Here is a 14,815-nt window from a genome sequence, read left to right on the forward strand (position 1 = left end):
CTTGTGCACTCAGTGCATCCACCTCCATGTTATGCAGTGCAGATGGAAGTTAAGGGAGCACCTAAAATGTCAAACTAAGCCTTTAGGGTTTTAATATGCCAGCTTGAATAACTCCTTTGGTTAAAGTTTATTAAATCCAGCCAGCAGACTGTCTGATTGCTAATAGGATTTCCAATGTAATATCTCCTTGTAAACAAAATACTGCGCTTATCTACTGGACATCTAAGTTGCATGCAAGGGTGCGCGTGTGCGCATGCGTGGCCCTTCAGATCTCTTTTTTGCATTTATTAAGCATCAGGAAGTAATCCCTTCATGGTGCAGCCAAATATAAACCAGGAAAACTCTTTAAAGCAGCCTGTGGGATGCAAAACAAATCCCTGCAAAAAGCAGGTCCTTGGTATAAAATTTACTAAGTTCTTCAAAAGCATATAAAGATATTTAGCCTTCAGTTGACATCAGAAACAGAGCCGTCTTTTCCCTCCATCCCCCCTTTCCTCATTTTCCTGCAGCCCACAAATGCACACAACATTTGACCTCATGTCTTGTGCACTATGCCCCTATAATACAACACTAGCCAGTGTCCCTCTGAAGTGTGCTCATTCCATCACCCCCAAGCAGCCAAGATTATCAAGCATTTTTGTTATCAAAACAGCTCATCATAACCATCATCACTTCTGACCATGACAGTTCTCACAGGGCGTCCTGTGTTAAGCTGTAGTGTGCAGGGTTTCTTTAAGCTGCTATGGAAACCAGTGATAAATGTTTTGTTGTGATAGAGAATACAAGATTGCCTACTTTTGCCTATTTACTCATCCCTCACGTCAACCCACACAGATAACTTCATACAACTTTCCTCTGTTTCTTCCCAAATGAAGGTAAGAGCAAGGCTAGAACATGAACAAGTAACAAAAGCAGCATAGTCATGGAGTACAGTAGAAGGGAAAGTCATGGGGATGATAGCCAGTATTTTAACATAGAAGTTTCTCCCTGCACACCTCAAAGCTGTGCATTGCCAGCAGCTGTAGCAGCAACAACTTTCCTCCTGTAATGTCTAAGTAAAAGATTTGAGACCCAAGCACTAGCATAAAGCCCCCTGAATCTTGTACAATGCTGGAAAGCAACATGGAGTGAACGAATGCCACCATAAATTGTCGCTGTTCTGAATACAGCTCTTTTTAGCCAACAGAAGTTGTCCAGCAAAGAGCATTTCAAGAGTTTAAACTTGGTAGTCAAGGCACAGACACATTGAATTTCCCCTTGTTCAAAAAGAGACGCTTCAGATTTACTGGCAACCACATAGGCAACGCTGGCATCACTTTCTCTTGCTCACAGGTAGTCACTACAGGGGCTTTGCCTTGCATGTGCGAGCAAGGAAACACAAATTTTGACACCTGAATATAGTCCATAGTATGGATAGGCCAAACTCAAATATCTGTCACATTTTCTGGTTGCCAGCTCCTATTGCTTGAGATACCTATTACACAGACAGGCAGTGGTAGCTCCCAGTCTTAGCCTAGAAACCCACAGACATTATTTTTTTTAAATTAAAAGCAAATAAGACTCCTAAATTGCAAGCCTCACTTATCAAATGGCTAATGTTATCTCATTCAGCAGTTTAAGCCAGCTCTCCCCAGTGGTCTGCCAAATAAATACCATTCTTTGTTTCATCCAGATTGATCTTCAAATCAGTCTGCCCTCCACCCAGCTTCTATCTTCTGAAGACACTAAATGTATCATTCCAGCACATTAGTGTAATTGCCTATAATAGAGATGTGCAGTTAGAGGTAATTTACATGCACATATGCCTAACAGTGCCCTCACATACTCATTGAGCATAAGGGATAGCAGGTAGAACCTTGTGAATGAGTTAGATGAACACTTTCTCATTATTATTCACTATATATTTCTTTTAATTTTTTTTTAAAGGAACAAAAGGACAAAAATGACATCAACAGCATCTCCATGTACTTCTGCAAGGGGATTTTCAAAACAACTCTCACTGATAGAAGCTTTGCTGACAAATCAGTACAGTTGCAGGTACTTTGTCTATAGCTAGAAGAGCATAAGCGAACAGTCCTAATTACTACAGATCCTGTCCTTCATGGAAGTCTAAAAGAAACATGAAGACTTCAATAATCACTAGACCTGATTGTTATGTACTTGTTTCACAATCCCTTATCCAGTCACGAAAGATTCAATACGATAAACAAGATGTATTTTTCTGCATCAACATTTTCATAAAACCCTCACCAATAGTGCCCCTGAAGTCCCCAAGGATAATTGAATCTCAAGGATTAACATGAATTGGAACTAAAGAAAATGTTTTGAGAATTCCTATTTTAATGGAAAATAGAAAAAGAAAAAACTCTCTTCACCAATTTCCCATTGGCTTTACTCCCATTTTTTCCAAGAAATTGCTACGGATGCTGTTCCCTGTAATAGAAATAGCTTTTGCAAGAGGTTGAAAAAGTGTTCCCTCTTGAAAACAGGAATACAGACCCTCTCTTATATGTGTTTATGTGAACCCTATATTCTCATGCCAGCAAAGATTTTGCTCCTGAAAGGTTTGGGTTGGTTTTGTCATTTTATTTTGGTTTTGGTTGTTTTGTTGGTTTTTTTTTTTTAAATAAGTATAAACTGGAGTTAAAATTAAAAAAGCATCTTACTATTCAAGTTTTATGTTAATATTTGACCTGTGTTTATATTACTTTTGTATTTTCCACATGCAGAGTAACTCCCCTTCCTGCTTTTCCGTGCAATTTTCTGTGGCACACAGGCTTAGCTACAGCACACACATGACAACATTGTATTTTGAGATGAAGGAAAAGGTTACTTAAAGATGAGTTAAAATCCCTGATTTTAAACTTGGCCAGATTTTACTTTCAATGCCATACAGAGGATCTACTCCACTGAGTCATGAAGCTGAAAATAAACCAAACCTAACATTGAAATTATGATTTTGTGCAGCTGAGATGTCTCTTTCATACCTCATTGAGTAATTTGCAATGTAAAACTGCTGCCATAGAAGATCCTCATTCAGTGATTTTTATATGGATCTTGCTATTTAGGGAGAAGAAACAGAAGAAACCAAGAGCCTGTTCTAGAGGAGGCATAAATCAGCCTGTTTCTGCTGAGGACCCAGTCTGGAGTGTGACATGCTTTTCTAGTCAAGCTTCTCAAAGTGTGGTGTTTTCTTACATGTTCAAAATTATTTAAAAGCTTCCCTTACATCTCATTTTTTAACCACTTCCCCACTAACAGGACTTTCACAACTGGAACTCCTCTCCCTCACACTGTAGAAAATCCCTTAGAATATCCCTTATGTGGGGCTGCATTAGTGGGGAGAGAACCTTTGCAAACCATCTTTCAGAGATTTTCATCCAGTCTCTAATAGTGGAGGGTGCAGGAGTTGAGTCCCCCTCCTCATCAGCACATGAAGCCAGGCCATGTGGGGACTTTGCACTCCCTTGCAAGCACCCTGCCAGGCCAAGTCCTCCTTGCTCATAGTTGTTTCAAGAATGTCATTTTTATGTTCTCCATACTGATGAGACCCAGTAGGAGGCTTCAGGCTCTGTGTTGATGACATTGGTTCCAACACACATCCTAAGCTGGTTTCTTTGCCCTGTTCCTACAGAGGACTCCATGGAAGAGACACTCCAGGTAGGAGATCTATGCCAGAAACGTAGACCCTGACTTGTTGTCATAGGGGAACGCAGATTCATGTACTGATCTAGCGATGCATTGCAGAACAATAGATAATTTTTTTATGACACAGGTTTCTTTTCATAAACTGAAATGCCTGCGTAAGTAATGAGTGACTTTTAATCTGCATTAGTGGTATAAATGGATTGGACAGAGGCAAGCAAATTTACACACATTTAAATAAGAAGCTTCCTCAGGGACTTCCCTATTCCTTGTTCTCCAGCATCAGGTACATTTTCTTTCTCTTGTAACTTTATCTTTATTGATTTTATAATAAACCATGTTTCAATGATCAGCAGTTTTCAGATACAGTGATAATACTTTGCTCTTACAGAATAATATTTTGCACACCTGGCTTCTCCCATCCAAGTATCTCAAGCACATTGTGAGCTTCTCTTACTTAATGCAGATCAATTACAGGCAGCACCTCTTTTAATAACTCTGCTTTTCCTTCAAGGGAATTGCATTTGGCAAACCTGAATCATGGCTCAGTGTTAACATAAACACACAAATAATCCAATGCAAACACAAATGACTTCCCTCATTTACAAAAGGCAGCATGGCACATGGTATTAACCACTAATCCTAGCTTCTCGAGATTACTTTTCTTTTGGGTTACCCAGAAATGAAAGTGTGCTCTGATTTTCCTCTCGCCATTTGTTGGGGTGGAGAAGTTGTCACTAGGAAGCCTGATGCTATTCCCACCTCTTCCCGTGTCAGCTGTCATCAAGTCCCTGGCAGAATACGTGGCTGAAGCAGGATTCCTCAAGTCTCTTCTTCCTGACACTTGGGGTTTCTAGATTAGGGAAAGCCACCACTGTTCTGCACATTATAAAACTTTTAGCAAGAGGCTAATGAAATGCAAAGCTTTCTATAAGACCAGCACTAGCCTTCCTATCAAATCATCTGAAATATTTATTTGCCCTCTTGAATAATTGATAGGGACATCAGCTCTCCCGGTCAATTGATTTATTAAGGGACTGTTTGGAATTAAACAGCTTAAAGATATTAGATTTAGCAGCGACCTTGCTTGTTAGCATATTCATTTACCTACGGGAGCTCCCATTAGATATTGTTAATACATGACGTTCCCAGTCACGGCCTGGATCTCCTCAAATTGCATTAACACTGGGCTGTTTAGCCACAGAATAACAGGTTTGATTGAGTGCTTGGGCTTGGTGTAATTAGATTTTCCTAGAAAAGGGGGGACTATTTTAATGCTGTGTACATTAAACTAGATATGTCATCAGCATTATTGTAATTGGCAAACAGGAGCTTTGGAGACCTGGCTGCTTGTGAATGTTTGTGTTTATGACTTGTCTTGCTTTTGTCATAGATGGCATACAATAGCCCTGCTTACTTACATAGGCATGACATTGACAGAAAGTATCTGGCCTCTTTAATAAGCATCTCTTAAAATCAGTGGAATATTCTATACTGAATAATGGGATCAATTTATTCTTAAACTGCCAATTATTTCTCTTGCAGAATAGGTCATGAAACTGGTTAATCAATGATGAAAACATAGCTTGTGTGTGTGGTCATTCTATGGGTTTCTGTTAGACATACAGAAAGTTAACCTCCCTGCAAGGTGTGACTGACCCACCAACTCTACCAAAACTTATCAGAAAATACTTTTATGTCCCTTTTCACCAGGATTTTGCATCTCTTCCATCAGGCACAATCCTGCTCATTTCAACTATTCTAGCATGAAATGGAGTAACATAGCCATGAATCAGGCACTTTCATTTTTAATTACATACACCTTGATATAATTAAAGGTGTACACAGGTAATCAAATGCTTGCTATCCATGTCTAACCACAGGCTTCCTTGGGGTCAAATCATGCCTTTGGACGCATGTGCATGAAATTGCCATTGGCTTCAAAGAGCTCTGTCTGCCAAAATTGTTAGAAGTGTGCCTGTGATTCTGTAGTGCGTGCTGGACACTGCATAGCAGGGACACATAGAAATACTAGTTGGAGCCCAGGGAAGAGCAAAAAAGATCATAGGACATAAGGGAATTGTCATAAAACTCAAGAAACCCTAAGTGCAAGGCAAACACGAAGAGAAGTGTGGCTGGAAGACATTACTCAAATGGTCTGTAAAGGGCAGAGTACTCAGCATGGTCAATGGCAGCATTGTCTCCACCACCAGTTTGATTATAAAGATTTAGGATGGCTCATGAAAACACAGTTGTTCACAGTCAATTCAGGGAGCTAACAACAAGCCTGTGTTTCAACAAGTTTGGAAACTACTGATGCAATTACAGGGAACAGGGAATGCGTTTGTTTATATGAGCACACACACATACATACATTAGAACAGCTTGTTACATAGAAATGGAACTGAAATTACTACAGGAGAGAATATCTGTGGAAGTAAGAAACACGCAGTGGTCAGGAGGCTGGATGTGAAGGAGTGTTCTCAATGTGGAACTTTCATCACTAAACAGAAGAAAGAGCAAAAGGAAAAAAACGAAAAAGCACTTTCTCTTTTTCCTTCTCCCAAACAGCACTGGGAAAGGTCCAGAAGTACATAAACAATTATGATAATACGTCTGAAATATCACTTTTTCCCCAAATCTGTGCTCTCTTTAATGAGCAGATTTGTCCTGCCAGTTCTTCAACAAGTGAGGAATCCAGCATTCCTTTTTTTTTCATTTTTTTTTTTCCTCTTCCCAGTGGGACAGAAATACTGGAAATGTTGTTGGGTGGTGGTTTGGGGTTTGTTTTTTTTTTAAGCCAAATTATTTCATGTGCCAAAGTACCATACTTGGGAAAGAAGAGATTTCCAAGAAGGGTTGTGTGCACAGCCAAAGCAATAAACATTTATCCTGAGCAGGGGCTAAGAGGATTTTAAGTTGGAGGAAAGGACTTGAAGCAATAAACTGGCAGGTGACTGGCAGAGACAGCTGCCTGAATACTTGAAACTGTCCCGAGTTTAGTAAAACGTATTTATTTTATTTGTGCTCAAACACGCACTCATTAGTAATGTGATCCTGCTGCTAAACGCCAGGTCAGGACAAGGGTGCCTTAGAGCCAGGGCTTCAGAGTCAAACTCTGGTCCCAGAGGGGCAAAAGAAGACTGGGGAAAGATGACTCCCGGTTACGCAAACAACACAACAAAACAGCTCTGATTTTCCCCCCTAAAAGACAAACACTAAACAGGACTAGACTGACCCACCCTCAGATTTCAACTCGGGCACAGAGATATCAATACACCCATTTACAGGACTCATGCAAATTGTTTTTCTTGTGACACTGCGTTTTCCAGCTCCAGCTGACCCTGGAGCTTCTCAACTTGCCCATTCCCTTTATTAGATGAGTTTCTTGGCTCACAGGCACACTGATGATCAGCACATAGCTCAAGTGCACCTGAGCTTGTGATGCAAATTTCTAGCAGGTAACAGAAAGTAACTTACTTTGTTTAAAGCCTTTGGCAAGTATTTCAAGTGCAAAATTTGGGATTTTTTGAAATAGTGCTGGTAAAAAACAAACAAAAAAAAACAACACAAAACACACAAAAGTAAAAACCAAAAAACCTTCTGTTTAAGCACTTGAAATCCCAGGAGGGTCAGTAAGGAAATCTAATCATAAATACGAAGTGCAACTGGCAACCTGACTCCCCCTCTCACTGGAAGAGTAACAAAATCACCACTATGATTAGATAACTGAGTCAATCTTATTTGCAAGTAACTAATATTCTAGCAGATTTTTTTAAAGTGGACAAAGCCTTCTCCTAATTCGCATTAAAAAGACTAATGGAAGAGGTAAAAGGGTTTCCTGAATCTGGAGTTACCTGCAGAATAGCCCTTAGAAAAAGCCACATGTTCCTGCACCACCGATAAGGTCTCCACACAATCCCTCTGCACACAAAAAAGCCACCTTCCCTCACAAACTACAGCAGTGCCCAAGTAGTCCCACACTGATAATCAAAGAGTCCCATGCCAGCAATCAATTCAGTTCAGCAGTAAGGAAATTCTTGCTGTAAATAAAAAGTAGAATAAACTGCAACTAATGATTTATCCCATGTTTTCTGTGAATTGCTATTACACTAGGCATGACATTGAACCAGGATGAAAAAAAAAAGACAGAGTACAGGTTGAATATAAACAGAGTAGAGTTTGCATTCCCGGGCTGATGTTTTATTTAAAATGGCAATTCTGGTTGGCATTCCCTTTTTTTATAAGGAAGAAAATGAATATTTTCCATGTATTGCTTTTCTCATTCGTTCATCTCATCTGCAAGAAACTACTCCTTAAAATAACTTGGAGGGTTTTTTTTAATGCCAAAGAGAAAAGGGTGTATTTGAGTAACAGCAATCCTTAATCACTGCTTACTGATTTAGGTCCATTTTATTACCAGGCAGCCCTTTTCCAGAAAGCCATTTTCTTAGCAGGGAGCACAGCATATTTGCAGGGGCAGAGGGCCGTGTCCCCCCCGCCATGGCTGCATCCTCTGTGTCTGGCCAGCCTAGGAAGGCAGCAGGAGGTTCAGTACCAGAGTTTTGCCTGACAATACTCATCTCTGGGAAGTGTGAACGAGTGTTAGATATAAAGCAAGAGGCTGGATACAAAAGACCCAACAGGGCATAAAACCGATACATACTGCACACTGTGACTCCTCTCATGGGCAAGGCAGGAATTGAGGGAGAGAGAAATGAAGAATTTCACTCTTTGCATTGAGATATTTTCTTGGTTTGGGGGTTGTTTGCAATTGTTTACGTGTCAGCATAAAAATAATGGATTTGGGTAGAAGGACCCGTTAAAAACCTCCCTTGTTTTAGAATGTTTTTCACTCCCTCCCTTCCCTAGTCACTATTTGTCACAGTCAACTACTGAAATCCTCTATTAATCGCTAAATCCAGATAATAGCGGAGGTGGGTTGGCTGACCTGTGAAATTAGGTCTGCATGTAAAAAGGAATTGAACTGTGTGAGCTTTGGAAATAACTCTGTCGGTATTTACATTAGCATTTGAACATCAAAGATCTCCCCTGGGCTCCTCTAGGTGCCTCTAATCCAAGTACCAATCAACCAACTCTGTTTTTCTACCCAGCCAGCCCGGCTTGGAGACCCTCAGAGATATATCCCGGCCAACCAAGAGGAAGGTGAGAAGCTTCTCACTGGTTGTCAGTCCCCAGGTTTCCTGGGGCCCCGCTCTCCTGAAAACATGCTAACAGAAGAAGGGAAAAATAATCAGCATTTTTATTTCACAGGAGAAACAGCCTATCCACCTCATGGGCAAGCATGTGCACGCATTGTAATTACCATCTTAATAAGAGGCCTTTAAATACACCAGGCTCAGCAGACTACAGGAACGTAGAAATTAAAAGGAAGACTAGAAATTATTTCCTTTCGTTATTACCAGTAATACTGTTATTGTTTTAAAGAAACAGTCACCTTAGAGTCCTGAAGGGCACTGCATCAAATACATAAGCTCACTTGCTATTTGTATGGGCATAGCTGCTGCCACTGCAGCTGCAGATCTCAAAGCACAGCCATCACTTAGGCCAAAGTCTCACAGCCATATGGATCTTCTCCCATTCTACAGATGGGCAAAAAACAGGGCTCCAGCAAACACCCACCACCAAGTCTGGCTCAATCCTCTAATTCTTTGCAGAAGACTCCTCTGAAGTCCTGATAATTTGGAGGCCTTTGTTCTCACCTTTCCCCATTCATTAACAAGCCATCTACTCTATTTGACAACAGGTTAAAATTTACCCAGTATTTTCAAGACAAGCAGAAAGCAGTGTTGCCTTCCTAATAGCTCCAGCCTCTAAGGATGTGGGAGAGGGCTGGAAGAAGAGAGAGGGGATCATTTACCACCATTTGCTAATAAGGTAGGTGAGCTGCACAACATCAAGTGTGCTTCCTCCTGAGACCCATTCTCAGACATAGTAGCTATTTAGCTCAAGAAACTCAAGGTGAAGGTTGATCTAACATCTATGTTCAAGATATTTTAAGAAAAACTTAAATGAAAAAAGGAAAACAATCCAGGAACAAAAAGTGCATACTGACCATGCAAAAAAGTTGGCATGAATTTAGTGGGATGTTAAAAATTGTCATCATCATATAAGGCTGCAACAGAAGTCTCATACCTTTAGACTGTGCCACTACCTCTTATTTTTTATGGACCTTTACTGAACTATCCAGAGAGAAAAGAGAGGTAGAAAAGAGATCACCTTTAAGGCTTCTCCTTTCTTTTCTTCTCTCTTTTTTTTAATGACAATAGAATTTTTTTTTCCTAAAGTTGTATTAGGGATTCACTTAAGCAGAAATGAACTGTAATATGCAAATAGTTCTAATTGGACTGCTAATAGAGCGTGTCTCTGTTGTTTTTTTGTAGGGAGTTTTATGCCTATGTAATCAGTGCAGACAGCCGTTAAGTAAATGAAGAGGCAACTAACAATGTCAGAAAAGAGACCGGGCGGTTCCAGCTGACACTACCCTAATCTTCCAGGACCCATTAAATGGCAGTTTCAACGCATTACCTACCATAACATCCTTGAATATCACTGATTTTATTTGCAGTATCAAACATTCCATTTCATGCCCCATTAACAGTAGGAGCCTGGGCTTTTTGACGCAGCTAAACATTTTACTAACTACCTGGACTAAGTAACCAATTAACTTTTGGAGACAATACGGCCAATTAAGCGCGAAAAGGTAAGGCTGTCATCCCCCACTAAAATTGAATTTCCTTTTCCTGATGGCACTTATTGTCGATGTTCAATTGTTAATGGAGATTTGGTCCCTATTAAAAGGATGAAGCCGAAGGATAATGGGAAAGTTCAGAGGACTCGGTTCCTAAAGAGTAGGTCAGAAAATGTCCCAATAGGCCACTAATTCAGTCATCTTTTCTTCATGCCAGCTCTCTTACTGGAATAGTATTGGCAATGTAGCTCTAATCTGACCTACCACGTTAATACATTGTGCAATATGGCAGCTTCAGACACATGCACGCACACGCAAGGGGTAGTGAGGGAACTTACATGGAAAAAATAACCAAAAACACAAGTAGAAATAACCGTTGGATTTTGACAGCTGAAATACTCTTCTCACATACTGAGCTGTTTAGCATGGTGGTGAGCCTCTGAGCATGTAAGCCAAGGGAGCAGGCGCTGCTGTGATGCTCATGTGAGCTTCCCTGGCTGTTCATAGGAAAAGCCATAATAGACACGTACGTGTGTAAGCTTTAAACATTCATCTTCATAACTTATATGGATTTTTTTAATTGTTGCCATCAGGCTGAAACCACCTACCTTGTCCTGGGGTCACCAGCACGTGGAGAAGCTGTTTCTTGGGTGTTCTTCCTCAGAAGAGGTAGTAGTGTGCCCATATACACTGTATAAAGGGAGAAAAAAGTTTAGCGCTGATATCTTCTACTTTTCAATATTAATTATTGTTTTAATTGTATTTTATACCTCTACTCTGAGTGAAAACCTGTCATCCTCTATCATGAGGTGAATGTCCCCACCAAAAAAACATTGCAGCAAGAAGCTAACAGGTGGCAACCTAAAAATCTCCTCAAAGCATATACACTTCATGAGGTCTTTCAATAAGTGAGCTCAAAGAACTTTCCACAAAACACCTTGTTGGATTAACTTTTTAATGTTATTTTAAGGGGTTTGCAGTGGGGTTTTTTTCCCTTTTTTCCTCAGAAATGAGCTGAAGGAAGAGGCAAAAGGCACAAGTCAGTATGCAGACACAAGAAATGGCACAAGTACAGAGGAAGCTGTTTTATGTGAACAATTTCTAAACAGAAATGCATGGAAAACATAAGGAATAGGCTGCAAGTTTGCCATGGGCCTACCCTACAGCTGCTTTTAGGCCACCAGCCAGACAAGTCTGGGAGCTTGGCTCTTTGTGTCAGGCAGAAGGTGTGTGCAGATAAACCCCAACCCCAAAGAAAGCATCCTCTTTGATAAGGATAGCACACATCCTCCAAGGGCACCTAGTGTCTGAAAGGCTACCAAGCCAAGCTGGACTGAGGTGCAACATTTGGAGACTATCTTTTACTATGTACTATCCATTACTAATTACATAACATGGAGTCCCTTTATCTCAGCAACAGTACCTGCTGAAAAGCACTATGATTGAAATACAAGTGTACTATAGCCCTTAAGAGGAGGGTGGAAAGCATCATATTTTTGAGACCAAATAAATCCCAATGCTGGTTTTGTGGCTTTCTAGACTCTCTGAATACTTCCATTATGCAAGACAAAGCTGAAACCCACATTAAGATGCAGGCTTACTCTGCCATAACATATTTAAAGATTAACACAGCCACAACATAGTCAGTTTAGACTGTTATTAATCTAATCTCTTAAATGCATAGAATATCCAAACAAGAAAGCAAGTGAGCTGATTTTGGTCTACCCTAATAGCAAAAATATGTCTTTGGCTTTTCTCTGCAATGCTTTACACCATTAAGCAATTACTTGTGGGCAGAACCCCAGCACCCATATTGCTACTTATGGTTAAGGGATTTTATTCCAACTAAGTCTTCCAATTGAATCTGGTGTCATTAGGCTTTTGTAGGACCTGGCTTCCATTGCCTCTAAGGAGTCCTCATTACCTTGAGTGACTTACTATCCCAGTCTGAAACATACAGTACCCAGTTTACCCTAAGAAGTAAGCTTTTAATCAGTTATTGAAGCACCCTTGCAATCAGAAAAGTGAATAAGAGAAGCTTCCATCTTCTTCTTGACAGTAATACATCACAAAGCCTTTTTCTAGTTAACCTACTGCTGCATCAAACCTGCAAAATGCAACTAAAGTCTTTTCTGCCTTGCACATCATCACCAACTACTGAAATTCCACAACAATATCGCCCTTTAATGAAAGAAAAGTCTCAATCTCCTGATCTTTCTTCCTCTTTTCTCCTTGCACAGATCCCTGGTTGAATCAGACACAGTATTTGTTATACTTCAGCCTGCAAGATCTTTGAATTTGTGTTATGGTTCAAATATAGATTACCCCAACCCATTTCTGTTTTTAACTTTGGATGGTGGATTTTTTTAAGTAAATATATTTTGGCACTCTCTCAGCTCCAAAAATATAAAGATTTGTGGCTTGGTTGTAAAAATGGAAACACATTAATTTTAATTTGAAGAAGAAAGTTTCATGAAACTATTTAGTTTAATATCAAGTTGTAATGAGAAAAAATTAGAGAAGAAAAAACTTTTTAAATTAATTGTTTAAAAATATTTAAAACCCTCCCTCTCCACACCCTTGAAGATATATGGAGCTAAGTTAATGGCAGCACACAGTGGAATCTTGCTCAATGGGAATTTTCCATTATCCTTGACAAAAAGCCCCTAATGCCCATGGGTTCTGACAAAAGTCATAGTTATGAAAAACATATGGCCTTAATAATAAACCAAATCTTTGGTCAGAAATCTAAATTGCTTTTGTGTAAGCGAGGACAGGACTCAGCTGGGCATCAAGGCTGGAATCAGCTATAGCCGTGACTGGGGCTGCATAGTCCCTCTGCTCCTCCTGCACACAGGGCACTAGACACATACAGAGATATGCTATGGTCCTCTCGACCCAGGAGCACCAAGAACCATCTTCTGAGCATGAACAATGTAGGCTCAGCCAGCAAAAACCATAAATATAACTTTTGTATTGCATTGACACATACAGCTCTATGGAGAGCACCAAGCCTCCTTCCTCCCCTGCTGAACAGTCCTATATAAGGCAGCTACATAGCTCAAGCTACCATGCTGCTCAGAGACCCAAATCCCACAGCTACATTCTCCCTCTACAAGAACTGTTTGTTTATGTCTTCCTAGAGAAACCACTCTAACACAAACCTTTTGAGGTCATCTTCATCCAGTTTCAGCATCACTAACATAAAAACTTCTCCCTCTTCACCATAGCAGTCTCTGCTGCCAGCTCCCCAGCTAACCACACCACCAAGGCAAGAGGGGAAAAAGAACACACAATAAGCCAGCTGGTTGTTTCAGCACTCAATATACCTCACCTGGTGTAATCAAAAACACCAATCACCTATGAGCTGCATTTCCCACACCTGCAAACCCTCCCAGGCTGATGTAGTTTGTGTTAATTAGCAAAAGACATGCATTTTTCACTTCTCCATTGTAAAGCTGCATTTTAGTAAGCATGAAGCATGGGAAGACACAGATTTCACACAGAAATGTGTCCTTTTGTTCCAGGCTTTTGGCACAAGGAGTTTAGGGCCTCTGGAGGGCCTGGTTCCCTGAGCCAGAAAATCATATTCCTGTGGACAGTGCTGCTTTCTCCATCAGTGCACTTTATAAATCCTAAGTTCCTTTCAAAGCTTCATTTATAGAGAAACCAACTCCATCATTGAAAGACTGTGTTGTGGAAGGGCAAGAGCACCCTTTATTAACCCTCTGTTTCTCCCTGGGTTCCTAAAAGTGCCCGGTCCTTCACAATGCAACTTCTTGTATGAAACAAGTAAGGAAAATGTCTAAAGCTTAGATATTGCAGCCTCTATAGATCTGCCTTAAATACCTTGCTCTTGTCTTTGGTGGCTGGATAATATGTACCAGATAATATGTACCACAGATGTGAAGTTGTATCAGTTGTAAAAATACCATGTAATGTGCTAAGAATATTTTGAGGAGTTATTCTGGTTTACTCAGCAGATGATCACCATTCCTCCTATTGACAAAAGCTCAGCTCCTGACCCTACAAGCACAGACACATGGACCCCTCTTCACAGATCAGAGCTTTTCTTGCTTTTACCCAAATTCCCTCTTTTTTGTCTCTACCCTCCAGTGCTACTCTGAAACCAGACGTGAATCACACTGCTCTCACCAGAGCTGGGATTTATTCCACTTGAAAACTCCACATATAAAATAGACCACCTTATGTGGGACCAGAGGGTAACTTGTTGCCTGGCTGGTGATTATGAGGGGTATAAGGTTGCATATGTAATTATGGGGAGGTTGGAGCAGGCTGAGGCTGTAAATTCTCTGCTGTCTGCTTGAGGAGCTGAGTGCTGAAGCCGCCTGGGTGCCTGCTCTTTGCCAGATTAAAGTTGTTCCTCCCCATGACCTTGATTCTGAGTGTTTGTCTCTGGTAGGGAACATAGCTCAGGCCTTCAAAACTCACAAATGG

General features: G+C 40.5%; 1 long non-coding RNA gene across 1 annotated transcript in view; it reads right to left on the reverse strand.

Annotated features, from left to right (window-relative positions):
* The window catches only part of LOC134170188 (uncharacterized), a 29,173-nt gene extending 15,507 nt beyond the window's left edge, over positions 1–13,666 (reverse strand). The window contains exons 1-2 of the long non-coding RNA XR_009967148.1: positions 13,522–13,666; positions 10,966–11,047 (exon numbers count right to left, since the gene is read on the reverse strand). This is a non-coding gene — a long non-coding RNA (uncharacterized LOC134170188). The remainder of the gene's footprint in view (positions 1–10,965; positions 11,048–13,521) is intronic.
* Between the last annotated feature and the right edge of the window lie 1,149 nt (positions 13,667–14,815).

This window comes from Pezoporus occidentalis, unplaced genomic scaffold, assembly GCF_034315485.1.
Source record: "Pezoporus occidentalis ecotype Australia unplaced genomic scaffold, CSIRO_AGI_Poc_V1 ctg11, whole genome shotgun sequence".
Lineage (NCBI taxonomy): Eukaryota > Metazoa > Chordata > Aves > Psittaciformes > Psittacidae > Pezoporus > Pezoporus occidentalis.